Source organism: Lissotriton vulgaris, chromosome 1_2 (genome assembly GCF_964263255.1).
Source record: "Lissotriton vulgaris chromosome 1_2, aLisVul1.2, whole genome shotgun sequence".
Taxonomy (NCBI): domain Eukaryota; kingdom Metazoa; phylum Chordata; class Amphibia; order Caudata; family Salamandridae; genus Lissotriton; species Lissotriton vulgaris.
This window is the reverse complement of record NC_141686.1, coordinates 94379154-94393822: the sequence shown is the minus strand read 5'-3', so window position 1 is coordinate 94393822 and position 14669 is coordinate 94379154. Positions and strand designations below refer to the sequence as shown.

Sequence of the window (14669 nt, the reverse complement as noted above, 5' to 3'; positions counted from 1 at the left end):
CCTTCCGAATCTTTCTCCTCTAATAGTAATTTACATTTCAATTTCTTATGAATTAAAATAGCAACTCCATTTTTCTTATTAGAAGATGGGGAGAATAAAACTGTACAAACCCAGTTTCTTTTCAACTTAAGGGATTCAGTATCATTAGGATTACTTTCCTGTAAAAGGACAATATCTGGGTTATAGGAGGATAAATGGGAAAGTACTCTCTGCCACTTAATAAGGTTATTAAAACCTTTTACATTCCACGATATAACTCTAAATTTGCAAATAAAGTAAACATGTTAGCATAAAAATTGCAAAGAAGTATGAAAACATGTGAAAGCTGAAACGGAAAAAAAATGTATAAGATTGAAAAAAGAAAATATAATCAAAGAGAAAGGAGGAGAGGAGAGAAAAGGAAAGAAGGGAGGAGAAGAAAAGAGCAAAGAGGAGACAGTACATATCCAAAGGACGACTGAGAACAACGTTCCTGAAAAAATTAAACACAGGAAAAAAGGTGAAGTGGTGACACTCTACAATACGGAACTTGCAAGGGAGAGGAACCAACCGCATCAGGACGAACACAAATTCAAAAGATGACAAGCTGACTCACATGGGCTCAAAGAAAGACACCAAGGATCTCTGTTGTAGGGAAGAAGCAATCTACAAAGAATATAAAATGGTAAAGAACATTACGAGACGTATTAACCGGGATGTATATTATAAATAGACATAAGAGCAAAACATAAAATGACATTAGGAGAGAAAATCCATATAGAACACAAAATTACCATAAGGTAAACTAAACAAGCTGTAAAAATAGAAGCATCATAAAATACTAAACAAGCATGCATAACGTTCGAAAAGTTATTAACAATTGAAAGATGTGACCCAAACATCTATAGCCAAAGACCAAACAAGAGCAACAGTGAAAATGTGGCAAGAAGAAAATTCAACAAGTGTAATACTAGAAGATGAGATGATCAGCCACTTGGAGAAAACCACATTGTTCTTTTCCAAGAAGATGTGGCATAAAAGAATCTAAACGCAAAGCAAGTAATTTGGCAAAGAGCTTATAGTTGACGTTTACTAATGAAATTGGGCGATAATTTTTACAAAATTTGGGATCACGACCGTCTTTTGGGATGAGACAAATGGTAGCATCTTGAAAAGTTCCTGCACCCTTACCAGATGAAGCAAAGGATTGGAAGAGTAATAAAAGCTTGGGTAAAAGAAGATCATAAAAATGCAAATAAAATTCCACCGGGAAGCCGTCTGGACCAGGAGTTTTGCCTTTAGTGAGGGAAGATAAAGCTGTAGAGAGTTCATGTAAAGAAAGTTCAAGATCAAGGGCCGAAAAATTAAGATGTGATGTAGAAGGTTTAGGTAAGTTTTCAAAGTAAGAATGAAGCATGGAAGAAGTAGGAGGTGATTCTGGAGTATATAAGTGTTCGTAGAAGAGTTGAAATTGTTCAAGGATGGCATTATCTGTGTGGAGGAGAACATTATCAAAAGAAAAGATGGATTCAATGGAAGTGCGTTCCTTGTGAGATTTAAGATAGTTAGCTAGGAGTTTCCCAGATTTGTTGCGTCCTCCATAGTAACGTGCAGTACGGCGAAGAAGAATAGAGGAATCATTGTCCGTGGTAAATTTGTGGAAAGAGATCTTCACTCGCAAGAGCTCTGGAGACATAGAATTATTAGACGAAGTATAGAATTGGTGTTCTAATTTTTTAATATATGCAAGGGATGACTTACGTTTCTGGAGAAACTGTTTCTTTTTCTTGGATACAAAGTCAATAATAAACCCCCTTGCAGTAGCCTTAAAGGAATACCAAAGGATATAAGGAGGAGTGTTGTGATCAGAGTTAATTTGAAAGAAGTCATCAGTACAAGTACGAAACGAAGACGAAAAATTAGGGTCAGAAAGAAGTACAGAATTAAAACGCCAGCGAGAAGGCTTGGGAAGAGGTGGGAGTAAATCAATGTCCGTGATAACAGGAGCATGGTCAGAAATAACAATAGGTTCGATAGAGGAGGATAAGAGATTTTGAGTGAGAGATGGAGAAAGAAAGATATAGTCTATTCTAGAGGACGAAGCATGAGGATGTGAGAAAAAGGAATAATCTAAAGTGTCTGGATGTGTGAGTCTCCAGGAATCGGAGAGATGAGTTTGAAGTATGGTATTTAAGAATGGGTTGTGAGGTTTGTGAGGGATGAAGCGAACTGTAGATTTGCGGTCAAGGAATGGATCTATACACTGATTACAATCACCTCCTAAAAGAAAAAAATCATTATGTATTGCATACAATTGTTGGTAATTAAAGGCCAAAAAGAACAGTCAGGTGGAGTAGGACCGTAAATATTAAAAACAGTTAGGGAAATTGAATTAATCAACAAATTAACCAAAAGCCATCTCCCTTCCGAATCTTTCTCCTCTAATAGTAATTTACATTTCAATTTCTTATGAATTAAAATAGCAACTCCATTTTTCTTATTAGAAGATGGGGAGAATAAAACTGTACAAACCCAGTTTCTTTTCAACTTAAGGGATTCAGTATCATTAAGATTAGTTTCCTGTAAAAGGACAATATCTGGGTTATAGGAGGATAAATGGGAAAGTACTCTCTGCCACTTAATAAGGTTATTAAAACCTTTTACATTCCACGATATAACTCTAAATTTGCAAATAAAGTAAACATGTCAGCATAAAAATTGCAAAGAAGTATGAAAACATGTGAAAGCTGAAACGGAAAAAAAATGTATAAGATTGAAAAAAGAAAATATAATCAAAGAGAAAGGAGGAGAGGAGAGAAAAGGAAAGAAGGGAGGAGAAGAAAAGAGCAAAGAGGAGACAGTACATATCCAAAGGACGACTGAGAACAACGTTCCTGAAAAAATTAAACACAGGAAAAAAGGTGAAGTGGTGACACTCTACAATACGGAACTTGCAAGGGAGAGGAACCAACCGCATCAGGACGAACACAAATTCAAAAGATGACAAGCTGACTCACATGGGCTCAAAGAAAGACACAAAGGATCTCTGTTGTAGGGAAGAAGCAATCTACAAAGAATATAAAATGGTAAAGAACATTACGAGACGTATTAACCGGGATGTATATTATAAATAGACATAAGAGCAAAACATAAAATGACATTAGGAGAGAAAATCCATATAGAACACAAAATTACCATAAGGTAAACTAAACAAGCGGTAAAAATAGAAGCATCATAAAATACTAAACAAGCATGCATAACGTTCGAAAAGTTATTAACAATTGAAAGATGTGACCCAAACATCTATAGCCAAAGACCAAACAAGAGCAACAGTGAAAATGTGGCAAGAAGAAAATTCAACAAGTGTAATACTAGAAGATGAGATGTTCAGCCACTTGGAGAAGTGGATGTATCCAGGGCACCACCAGATTGAAGTAGAATAAAATTCTTCAGTTCACCAGGATCTTGAAAGTTTTATTTTGGTGGGTGACTTTAAAAGTGCAGGGGTGGAACAATCCATATTTAGCACCCAAAGATCGTAGAGGTGCACGAAGATTGAGAAATTCCTTCCTCCTGCACGCTGTGGCATTAGAGACATCTTGGGAGAAGAACACTCTCTGACCCATCCAGGAGATTTGACGTTTGTATCTGGCTGGCTGCAAAAAGAACTGACAAGAGATCAGTGAACTTAAAAAAAAGAATAATGACACCTTTTGGTCTTGGTGAGTCAGATGAACGTGGACCAAGCCTGTGAGCTCTCTGGATGCTGAGAGAAGTGGTAGGAGACATGTCTAAGAGCTTGGGAAGGAAAGAGGAGAAAAACGTGACAGTATCATCTCCCTCCAAAGACTCCGGAAGACCATAAACACGAAGATTATTGCGTCTATTCCTATTTTCCAAATCCTCGGTATGTTGGTGTAGGGCTCTGACTGATTTTTCTAGGGAGGAAATTCGTTGAGAGTTTGTCTGAACCTCTGAAACCTGTTGCTCTACAGACGAAATTCTAGCGTCCATAGACGCCCATTTATCTTTTAAGAGTTGCATGTCTCTACTAGTATCTTCAACAAAGGGGCGCAAAGCTCGGATCTCCTCTAAGAGTAATTACATAGAAATTGGAGAAGATGGTTTATCCGGCGATAAAGGATCCTGCTTTAAACGCTTGGTGGAAGCATTACGAGGAGAGGATTTATTGGGCGATTAAGATGTTGAAGAGGAACGGTGTGGAGCCAACCCAGCCATTTGATCCACTGTTGTAGAGACGTTGGAGGGTGCTGAAGTGGGTGAATTTTGAGTAGAATTGGAAGAGATAAAAACAAATTTCGGTTTACGCAGTCTGCCCATACAAAGAGGTATATTGTAAATATTGCAACAATATTAGTTGAAGTGGTGAGAAGCTTATGCAGATGGCAGTAACTGAGTACAGTCAGAGTATGAGATAAATTAGGATGGAGGACTGAGTGGATGCACTCAGAGAGCTCAGGAAGACATGTAGGAACACAACATTCTCATGAGAACACCTGCGAAGTCATGAGTAAAATATTATGAGAAGTCACTAAAGCTGCATTGAAAAAGAGAGACATCTATGTAAAAAAACAATGATGTAAGATGTTCACAAGGTTAATGCCCTCTGAACCTCAAACAGTTGGTGTGATGTCAAAAGATCCAGCCAGCGTAATTGAAACCAAGTGTACAGTAGGAGGTAAAAAAAATTAATTAAAGAAGTTCAAGAGGCAGAAAGTGAATCAAGCATCCCTTGGAATTGCTGACAAAACCATCCAAAAAATGAGCAGGTGAAGAAGGAAATATTGCAGACAATGTTCACCATAACGTTAGTTAATTTGGAAAAAGAAAATAGGGATAGTAGTATTTCACATCTGGGTCAAAGCCTCTTGCATCCTCAACAATACTGACTGACCCTTGGGTATGGAGAAACAAAATGGTGGCCACTGCTTTATTGAGAATCCTGTGGCGTCACCTCAAAGTATAAGCTAGCAAAAGCTTGTGTGAAAACATTGCTGTTGAGGCATAAAAAATGAAGGGCAATGCAAAAAAAAAAGAAGCAAAGAAGAGGAAATCCGCTTACAATTGAGTTGGTAGTGTGAGGTCCGTGACTTGTAATTCAGCTGCGGGACCTTCGCGAAATGGCGGCGGACATCGTGACAGGAAACGCAATGTCAGGAAGAGCATCAAAACGGCATATTTTGCTGTGAAGAGGACTGCACCAATCTCCACAAGAGGTCCGGTGCACAGGAGGGTTCCCCAGCACTCAAAGAGATTCCGGCAAGAGGAGATATAATTATTTCGCTGTCCTGACGCGGCGGAGCTCTCTCAACCTGCCGACAACTAAAGCGGCGCCGTAACCACTCGCCTCCCTCTCTGAGTTTTTAATTGAACCCTGAAAGGAACGAAAGGAACGTGTATCAGTATCCAGATACCTGTCAAGTTTCCTAATATTGTCTCGATTCCTAAGGTTGTACCTTCTTTCGGAGGGCTTCTGTGGAGGAGATCTACCTCTGGATTGAGATCTGTTTTCTTTATTTTTCAGTTTTTTTTGTAATGTCCCACTTCTTTGTAGAAGAAGCAGGTGCCTGCTTAAAGGTGTCCTTCTCGGGACTACTCATCAGTTGTGGCTTTAATGCTTTCCCACCCAAACTGTCTCTGCCTAACTTTGCATATGCAGTCTCAATTATTTTAGGTAATTCATGCTCCATTGTAAAGGACTGAACTCCCTTAGGCATTGACGGGTTGCCACTGATGCTGTTTCCCCTTTAATATTTACTAATATTATAGCTGATACCTGGGGCTTAATTACCTAATAATTTCATCCCTAAGTTCAGAGCAGGTTCTGCTCCGTACTCATTTTGTATTTGTCTTAATACATCTGGTATTACTGCTAATGACGGGATACCATGTGTTCTGGTATATATGGCAGCGAAACCTGTCCCCCGAGAGGTACAATCCTCTATCTGTGGTGTTATCCCCATGGGCAAGCAGATTGTCAGCATTCTGTGTTTTTCATAAGGGCTAGTATTTGGGTATACTGCTTCAAGCTGTGTTATCCCAGAATTGCATTTGTTCACGTTTTGCAGGCATTTAACCCATTACTGCGTGTAAAGTTTGTGGTGTAATTTTAGTAGCTGTATTTTGAACTGTATTTGTTGTAGCCGTTGCTGGCTGGACCGTGAGTGTCCTCATGACGAATGTGTCATGTTTCTGTAAAGTTTTATCAATTCTTTGTGAAGTATAAGTAAGTCTCCTCCAGGGATTGTTTCAATGTCAGGATGTGGTGTGTAGGCTGCTAATACTGGCCATGTCACTCATTCTCTTCCGAGCGGACCGATTCTTAATTTATTTCTTGTATGGGAGATGGCGCCTTTAAACCAGTATAAATGTTCCTTGTAAGTTTGTGTAGCGATCACATGCCAGGGGCACAAGGTGCTCAGCATGCTTCCTTCTTCTTCCGTCACCAAAGGAATGACTGAGTATGTGAGTGCAAGGAATGAGGGACCACTAGGGGGTGAGCAACACACTGAGCACTACTAGTCCCAGAAGCCTGACGTTCAGAATGCCGGTCGTAGGATCCGGCGCTTTGGTCCACACCGAGGCTACAAAGACCCTCCTCATCTGAGGATCGGAGCTTGACAAACTTCCAGTAGCTTCCCGAGTTCCCGCTATGAGGAAGTCTCCCACTGGAGTGCCGCGCTATCTGGTTCCCGTTGTTAAGCTTGTTTCCAGTGTCCCCGAGTTCCTGCTTTCCATCTGCCATTGCTGGAGGAATTGAGTCCCTGAGCTCAGGCTGCAGAAGGTATTTCCCGCAGGAGTGCCGAGACTCAGACTCCCCCTTTGCTGGCTGCCGGTGCAGTTTTAGACGGAGCCGTTACTTTCTCTGCCTGCGCGTTGTGGGTCCTTTTCCTGCCGATCCAGTGAAGGAACTGGAGCGGTGCGCTGACACGAACAGTAGGGGTCTCTGAGACTAGCACGACAAACTACTCAGATTCTACTGTTAAATAGGTACCCAACCAACGTTGGCGGCACCATGTTGTGTAGTTCCTCTAAAACCTATAGATGATCTGCACGTTCGGACAGCATACACTGTAGGATTGGTGCCAGACTGATTCTGAACACCCCCACCGGGTATGTTGGCTTTTTGTACCAGCTCGATCACAGTGCCACTAGATTCTCCTCTTACCAAGGAGAGAATAGTTCCCTGCAACCATCGAACGTGACAACCTTGATCCCTCAGGACCCTGGAAACAATGTACTACTTTTCGCTCAGTCACTCGTGCTTACTTAGTCTGTCTTGGAGAGATACACAGAATAAACAGGCTGGGCATTTTCAATAAGTATTTATTGAACAGTTGGTATTCTGGTGTAAAATGGATGAGCTGCAACAACCGTTAGACAATAACAGATATAAATGATTAGAAGTACTATAAAAGTAAACGGATGGCAAAGTTCTACCATCTTACAGTAATCATGAATACATACAAGTATATAAAATACATGATAATAAAAGGATGCGTACTACTACAATGCCTCCCTAATTAGATGTACCTAAGTGCACCTAGCATGTGTGCAGGTGTTCAGCCAAGTATCCCCCTAGGATAAAGTCAACCCCATTACCTGAAGTGAGAGACTGTGGGACCCCGTCCTGCTCTCGAGTTGGACACCCCGCGAGGGATGTGTTTAGACCACTGCGAGCTGGAGTGTCTGCATGCAGGAACCTCAGCGTCTCTGGTCAGTGTGTCGGCCTGGAAGTCTTGGTCTCCTCTGTCTATCTTAGCAAGATGTGTTGTATATATTCTCATAGGTCTCCCCAGGGGTCCTACCTCGCTGTATAACTGTGTTGGACTTAGGAAGACGTTGGGCATATACTTTATACATAGATATTATACAGGAGATGGTAGTCCTGCTGTGCTTCCAAGAATGCTCATGCATAATGTATGAGATTTCAAACTAGGAAAGACCCGCGTTCTGAATGCAGTGTCTTAGCTAGGTAGAAGGTCAGTCCCTGTAAACAGTTATAAGTGTAATGTAGGGAAGAATATAGGTGAATGGTTACAATGTTACCTGGGCCTATATCAGGGTGCCTATATGGAATATAACAGCGTGTTCTGGGGAGGTTGAGTGCCTGGTGGTCCCAGGAGAGCGACTTTGCAGAGGAGAATAAGGGCACCATTACTGACTACTTCAAACTTAACATAGGTCCATAAGTTGGCGTAAAAGACACAAGGAAAGGTAGCTGTTACAGTTAGAGGATGAGATTTCCAGCCTCAAACTGCAGGTCCAGGTCTCCCCCGCACAGCCAGTCCAGGGCAGTCTCGACCTGGTACACCTGAAATTTCAAGGGAAGCTGCTGGATTTAGTGAGGCTTAACTGGCTCCACTTACAGGAGCAGGTGTATGAAATGGGGGATAAGGCCTGCAAGTTAATATACTGGCTGGCGAGAGCAGACAACGCATCCAGTCTGGTGCCTGAACTGATCAATTTCGAGGGCTTGATGCTCCAGGATGCGGATCTCTCAGCGGGGTAATTTACTTTGCACTTTGGGTCTCTGTAAGCTCTGTACCCCAGAGAGGGCCCTCCATATTATTTCCAACCTGCCAGTGCGAATACTTTTGGCCTCTGAGAGTGGTGACCTGGATCTCCCCCTGACAGCAGAAGAGATGCAACAGCTATCTTCCCTATTCCTTCCGGCAAAGCCTTGGCCCTAACGGGTTTCCCCTGGAGTTGTAAAATCGATACTCCTCATTGTTGATCCCTCATTTGATGGAGCTATATTGTGATGTCCTCATATGGAGATAGCTCCCCCCAGACATTACGGGCACTTCGCTCCGGGTGATACTGAAGCCAGACAAACCCCAACAGAATGCGGGTCATGCTACCCCATTTCGCTTATCAATCTCGAGATCAAATTTCTGGCCAAAGTGTTGGCTTCATGGTTGGCCATGGTGATAGGCTCGGTGATTCACGCCGACCAGAATGGCGTTATACTGGGTAGAAGCAGTAGACAAAGGCTCCATCACCTGCACGCGATGCTTGCACGCTCTGGGGGCCTGCCATGCGATGTGGCTCTCTTACTGTTTGATATAGATAGGGCATTCAACACAGTCCATTGGCTCTTTCTTCTGGTGGTCCTAGACAAGATGTGTTTTGGTGCCTGCTTCCGTAGGTGGGTGTTTATCCTCTACATGGATCTATGAGCCCAGGTCCAGGTGAATGATGCATTGTCTTGGACATTCCCCATAGAAAGGGGCACTCGTTTTCCACAATGCTGTTCTCCCTGGTGATGGAGCATTGGCTTCACTTATTCTTATTGATGCCAGCTTGAGTGGGTTTGAGTGGCGGGAGGTAGAGGACAGTGTTTCACTACACGCCGATGACATGCTTCTTTTCCTTCAGACGCTGTAGGAGCTTGGTGCAATATGGCGATGCCTTGGGATACAAAGTAAATTGGGGGAAGTGGTCGCTGGTGCCTCTTCGGGGGGAGTCGGTCTGGAGCGAGATGGACCTCATGCTGTGGGTGGCAGGGAACAGTTTTAGATACCTAGGCATTACAGTTTCTCTTACCAAGCAGCAATACTGTGAGTTAAATACATTTCCACTAATGTCCAGGGTGTAGCGCTCTAGTGCTCCGAGGGTCTCAGGTTGAGCCCCCGGAAGCACTCCGCACAATGTATCACTTTCTGGCCAGGCGTGGCCAGAAAGCTTTAAATAAAGGGACCGAAGTGGCACGGCACTTCCGGTCCACACCAGAGCAGCAACAGTGTGTGTGTCCTGTTAATGCGCATAATAAGCGACGCAGCGCTGCAGGCCTAGCCCGGCCTCTGGGTCCCCACACTGGCGACGAGGGTGGGATGCCCGCAAACTAAACGGCGCCAGCCGGCGGCATTACCTGCCTGACACCAGCCGACCCGATCACCCCAGCTGCGACGCCGGAGAAGAGCACCTACGACGGCGGCCACCGCCGGAATCAAAAGCTACACTCACCGGTAAGCAGCGTGAGCAAGGAGCTGCGTGTGGCACCGGCGGCAGCAACAGCAGGAAGGAAGCGACCCGGCGGCAGGCCCGGCAGTGCGGGCATGCGCAGAGAGCGAGGCGTCGTCACCAGGGAGAGAAACCCTGGGAGAGCGCGAGGCCGGAGAGGCGCTTTGAACAAATCGAGCGCGAGGCCCAGCAAGCACGAGAGAGAGACCCAGCGAGGCCAACCACACCACGAGGCGACGCAGTCAAGCACAAACGAGGGCAGACAGCGCCCCATCAAGCATTGGCCAAGGCGAGTCACCAAACAAGCACGAGCAAAGACAATCAACTATCTGTTGCACACCAGATTAAACAAACGCAAACAAGCACAAGCAAGTGCAACCAACAACCGGACAAACAGTGGCTCAAACAGGCACCAACAAACACGAGCAAGTGCAACCAAGGATACAATAGAAAGACGCCCAAAAGGCAAGCGCCCAGCCACCTCCCAGCACCAAAATGACCACAAACCCAGGAGGAGCATCTGGGGGAGCCGGCCAAGCTCAGCAGGCAGCACCACCAGCGCCAGCAGTGAATCTCGGAACACAGCCACCAATGCCGTCAGCCCACACACAGATCCAGGCACTACCACCTTTCAGCGAACTGATAGACCCAGGGACAGCAGCTCCCAGATGGGCTGTGTGGTTAGGACAACTTAACAACTACTTAACTGCCACCAGGGAGAAAGACAACGAAGTAAAGAGGTCCCTGCTGTTACATTTTGGGGGCACAGAACTGTACAAGCTATTCAAACATCTCCCGGACACAGGAGATGACGATGACTATGACGCAGCAGTCAACGCGCTGAACGCACATTTCGACCCCCAGCTGAACCCGCACTATGAGCGATTCAAGTTTCGCCAATCCAGACAAAGGGAAGGAGAGACCATGGACGCGTTCCATGCGCGATTGAGGGATCTCATAAGCACGTGCACGGATGATGACGAAAAGAAAGAAGTGACCGCACAGCTCATTCAAGGTTGCCGCAACAAACACCTAAGAACACTCATTCTAAGGCAACCGCGCATCACACAAATATTGATCCTGGCCAGATCCCACGAACTATCGGATGCACGCGCAACCGCAATGGAAGCGGCCCTGAACCCGCGGGCAGAAACAGGAACCGTGGTGAAGACGGAAAGGGTGGATGCAGTCCGCAACACCAGTCGAGGAAGCAGGGGAAGATGGCCGACCAGGACGCCACGCCGAGCGTCATGCGGATACTGTGGCCGAGACGAACACAACCAAGATGGCTGCCCGGCACGTGGCAAGACATGCTCTAAATGCGGAATACCCAACCATTTCGCAAGTGTGTGCAGGGGTGGCTCCCGAGGAAGAGGGGCGTCCGGAAGAAAACCAATCACGGGAGCGGTGAAACAGCTATCGCTAGACGACGCAACATCGTCTCGATCACACAGATCGCCGAGGCAATCCCAATTCGACGAATCCTCCACAGAGGATGAAGATGAATGCTACTACGTGTCATTCGTAAGTGAACTAAAGAAGCGGCGGAGACCACAGCCAAAATGCCAAATACACATCGACGGATCCCCAGCGACTGGCGTCATCGATACGGGAGCCACCGTGAACGTCATGGGAATCCAACACTATAAAGCACTGAAACCAAGACCCAAGCTAGTCCCCTCGAAGGCGCGAATACTAACATACGGCAGCCAGGAACCTCTCCCACTGCGAGGGAAGATGACGGTCCAAGTAAAGGCAGAAGACAATGAGGTGACGACAACGTTCCATGTCATAGACAAGGAAGCAGACCTGCTCGTAGGCAGCAACACAGCGGAAGACCTCCGCCTCATTGCGTTTGCAAACGCCGTCAAAGCGCTACAAACAGAAGACATCCTGGAAATGTTCCCCACACTATTCGAGGGCCTCGGCACAATCAAACGACCACTGATCAAACTACACATCGACCCCGCCATCCAGCCAATAGCCCTGAGGGACAGAAGGATACCATTCCACTTGCGCGCAGCCGTGGAAAAGGAACTCAACCAACTTGAAGAACAAGGTGTGATTGAGAAGGTATCGGGGCCGACGCCATGGGTATCCCCAATGGTGATAGCCGAGAAACCGCGCCAGCCAGGCAAAATCCGCATCTGCATAGACATGAGGGTCCCCAACAAAGCCATTCGACGGGAGCGGCACCTCACCCCAACAGTAGATGACATCCTGACGGACCTGAATGGGGCCCAATGGTTCTCTAAGTTGGACCTTAACGCAGGATATCATCAGCTCAGACTAGCCGAGGAGAGCCGCTACATCACAACTTTCTCAACACACCTGGGGCTGAGACGATACAAGCGACTAAATTTCGGCATCTCATCCGCAGCCGAAATCTTCCAAAATACAATTAAAGAAATCCTAACAGGACTTGACGGAGTGCTGAATGTCAGCGACGATATCTTAATTCACGCCAAAACAAGTGAAGAACACCACCGAAGACTGAAGGCCACCCTACAGAGACTCACACAGTATGGCATTACTTTACACAAAGACAAATGCCAGTTCTTCAGGAAATCAATAGAGTTCTTCGGATACGTATTCGACTCAGACGGAGTAAAGGTGGACCCCCGCAAATCACACGCCATCAAGAACGCTCCAGCACCGTCAACCGCATCCGAAGTAAGGAACTTCTTAGGAATGGCACAGTACTGTGCCAGATTCATACCCAATCTGGCCACCATCGCAGAGCCTCTGAGAAACCTGACGAAGAAAGACAGCTCATGGAAATGGACGGCAACAGAGGACAAAGCATTCCACCGAATCAAAGAAGCACTATTGGACAGCACAACAATGGCCTACTTCAACACTGCGAGGCCCACCGAAGTACTAGTGGATGCCAGCCCAGTGGGCCTAGGAGCCCTCCTGTCGCAAGAATCTGAACCAGGGGTGTGGGCCCCGTTAGCGTTCGCAAGCAAGGCCCTGACAGCGACAGAGTCACGGTACTCGCAAATTGAGAGGGAGGCGCTGGCAGTAAAATGGGCGTGCGCCCACTTTCACCTCTACATATCTGGTCACCCGTTCAGAATTGTGACAGACCACCAACCGCTAATTCCCCTATTCCGTGGCACCGCTCCACACCCACCACCAAGGATTGAACGCTGGGCGATCCAAGTTCAACAATACCAAATGGACCTAGTGTACCGACCCGGGGCGAAAAACCCGGCGGACTTCCTGTCTCGCCACCCCCCGTGGAAGAATCCCGCAATGCGGATCCGGAAGTCCAGACTGAAGAGTTCATCAACATGCTAGCGACAGGCGCATGCCCCTGCGCACTGACCGCCAACGTCATCATCTCCCATTATGACAGCGATGCAGTCGTCAAGAAGGTAAAAGAAGCAATACAATCTGGAACGTGGGTTAACTTCCTGAAGGATACCAATGGGTGGAACGAAGCAGACAGGACACGCTTACAACAATTCTGGAAGATTCACAATGACCTCAGCTGCGCTGACAATGGCCTCCTACTGAGAGGAACTCGCGTGGTCATCCCCAAAGCGCTGCAAGAGAGAGCAACCACCCTGGCACACGAAGGACACCAAGGCACCCGCAGAATGAAAGCGAGGATGCGGGAGAAGATATGGTTCCCCAACATGGAGGAGGACATCGAAGCCTGCGTGCGAGAGTGTCGAGCATGCCAAATCACCAGCAGCCCCGAAGTGCCGGCCCCAATAATCACGGAGGACCACGCCCCATCGCCATGGGCATGGCTAAGCCTGGACTTCGGCAGCTTCCCAGATGGGAAAGTCACCGTAGTACTAATAGACAACTACACTAAATACCCCATAGTAGAAACAGCAGCATCGACCAGCTTCGCGAACATTCGCCCCATCCTCAGCAAGACTTTTGCCCTGTTCGGCATCCCGATGGTCATCAAGACGGACAATGGGCCCCCATTCCAGGGGAGCGAGTTTAAAGAGTTTCTGAACAACCTTGGAATCAAACATCACCGAATCACCCCGCAATGGCCACAAGCCAACGGTGAGGTAGAACGCTTTATGAGGACAATAAACAAAGTACTACGGATATCTTCCGCGGAAGGGAGTGACCCGGAAGAAGCACTGCAAGCGTTCTTAAGAGAGTATCGCAGCACACCCCACAGCACCACCATGCAGTCACCATGGGCGTTGATGCTGGCCGGACCTCGGAAAGACTTACTACCCATGGCTGACAATTGGGTTCCCGCACCGTACTCACCAGCAGACACCCAAGAAAGGCGAAGAAGAACAAACGAGAAGGCAAGTTGCAAGAGGAGGGCCCAAACAAAGACCCTGAATCCAGGAGAGACTGTGCTGATCCGAACAAGGAGGCCAGGAGGAAAATTCAAGACTCCATTCGAACCGGAACCCTGGGTCATCAAGGAAACCAACGGAACAGCAGTCACAGTCAGCCGAGACGGAGAAGAGGTGACCCGCAACGTATCGTGGTTCAAGCAGATACCCACTCCGAAAGGACAGCGCTCAAATGGGGGCATACCTGTAGCGAGGGAAGAAGGAGAGAGTACAGCCACGAACGATACTTCGTGCCTGCCCCCGGACACTGCAGAACACCCATCTCTGCCATCACCGGGACCTCCTTGAGACCAGATCCCTCCGAGAGGCAAGTGGCAATATAATCTTAGATCCAATCCACGGCCCAATCACAGACTGGCA

General features: G+C 46.5%; 1 protein-coding gene across 2 annotated transcripts in view; it reads right to left on the bottom strand.

The window, feature by feature from the left end:
- The window catches only part of LOC147733979 (adenosine deaminase 2-like), a 496154-nt gene that overhangs the window by 404356 nt on the left and 77129 nt on the right, over positions 1-14669 (bottom strand). Inside the window, exon 2 of one of the 2 annotated variants that reach the window (XM_086952891.1) lies at positions 596-645. The exons of the other annotated variant lie outside the window; for it this stretch is intronic. The gene's annotated coding sequence lies outside the window, so the exon portion shown is untranslated. The remainder of the gene's footprint in view (positions 1-595; positions 646-14669) is intronic. 2 annotated transcript variants of the gene reach the window in all.